We start from the raw sequence: 1839 nt of genomic DNA, 5'->3' as shown, positions 1-1839 counted from the left end.
CGTTCCACCCACTCCACCTCAGGTTCCTGTTCCCTCACACTTCCGACCCTGCCCATGCCACACCCCTTCTCATATCACTTTGAATTTGCTCCACCTCCATTCTTTGGGTCCCTCCTCTGACCCAGGTGACTGTCCCTGACCCACTCAGACCCGCCCATCGCACACACCTCTAGATCCCAACCAAGTGGCTCCAGCTGTCATTCTAGCCCTGGACTCAGTACACAGCCTCTTTACAGAGTTGCTGTGGCCTTAGACCACGCCTGGACCTAGTAAGACAGCCTACACCCGTACCTAACCCTCCCAGTCTGGTTCTGTCCTCTTGAAACACGCCCCCCTCAAATAAACTCATCCTGAAACCTCATCTTGGGATTTCATCCTCCTGCGCTAAAAAATCTCAGGAAAAGAAAACAAACAGATTAAATACAGATGCCCAGAGCCCAACCCCAAAATAGTAAAAATATGAAAAACGAAGAAAATATGACTCCCCCAAGAAAATTCTACAAAAGCAGGTATTTGGGGCAAGTATGGGTGCTGGGATTTGAACCCATATCTTCTGTAAGTATAGCCAGTACTCTAAACCACTGAGTCACATCTCTAGCCCCTATTATTACTGTTTTTTGAAGGTCTCCTGAGTCTAATTTGTATTCCCCAAATGTTTTCGGGTGCAGGACTCTCGCCGACAGCCTTGTCAACTTTCACATCATTATATGTCATGTATAACTGCTTGGTATATTTTGAGTAAAAGGTACAAAATATTCCCTCATATTTTTGTCTTTATAAAATGAATATTCCACAAGATAAACAATCATTGGCAGTAATCTTCTGGTGGATTTCAGCCTTATAGCACCAACTTACAGGTGCTCCTTAGGTTCTTATAGGAAACTTAAACAGTCAGCATTTCTACAAAAGCAGGTATTTGGGGCAAGTATGGGTGCTGGGATTTGAGCCCACATCTTCTGTTAAGTATAGCCAGTACTCTAAACCACTGAGTCACATCTCCAGCCCCTATTATTACTGTTTTTTGAAGGTCTTCTGAGTCTAATTTGTATTCCCCAAATGTTTTCGGGTGCAGGAGTCTCACCGACAGCCTTGTCAACTTTCACATCAGTATATGTCATGTATAACTGCTTGGTATATTTTGAGTAAAAGGTAAAAAATATTCCCTCATATTTTTATCTTTATAAAATGAATATTCCACAAGATAAATACCGATATCAAAATAATTAACTGTCCTTTAATTATTTTGCTAAGGTATGAATATTTCTGGCTAAATAACAATTCTTCGGTTGAAAATTCATCCTTAATATCATGTTCTCAGTATGTGTGACTTTATGTGATATGAGTAAGTCAGGAGGTTCTGAATTCAAGAATGTAGTTAGCCATTTTTAAGGGAATTGGAAAGCCTGTCCTTGCCATTTCAGCCATGTGTGAACTGAAAAAATAAGTACCAGGAAACTCAAAAGACAGGGAATTTATTGCTGACTTTAATATAAGGCTTTCCAGACTCTAGGCCTGATAGCATAACCCAGTCTACTGTTATATCAGCCTTAGCAGATTCTTGTGTTCTCTGATGTTTTTCAGGAATTTTAGGTCCATTAATTTGTCAGTTTTTATTTTTTTCTTTTCACGTATCAGCTTCTGTCACTGATAAGACATCTTCATTTCTTTGGTTTACTTTGGCAAATCTCATCTGTGTATGCATTTCTGAAATTTGTTCAACACTCACACAATTCAAATTCCTCACAGCTGTATAAAAAAAGGTAATATTAGAAAGGTACATCAATATTAAACACTCTAAAATCAATGTGTGGTCTCACTTTTGCAGAGATTAATGGAGCT

The sequence above is a fragment of the Nannospalax galili genome, unplaced genomic scaffold (genome assembly GCF_000622305.1).
Source record: "Nannospalax galili isolate Female #2095 unplaced genomic scaffold, S.galili_v1.0 scaffold3559, whole genome shotgun sequence".
Lineage (NCBI taxonomy): Eukaryota > Metazoa > Chordata > Mammalia > Rodentia > Spalacidae > Nannospalax > Nannospalax galili.
Note: the sequence above shows the minus strand (reverse complement) of the source record.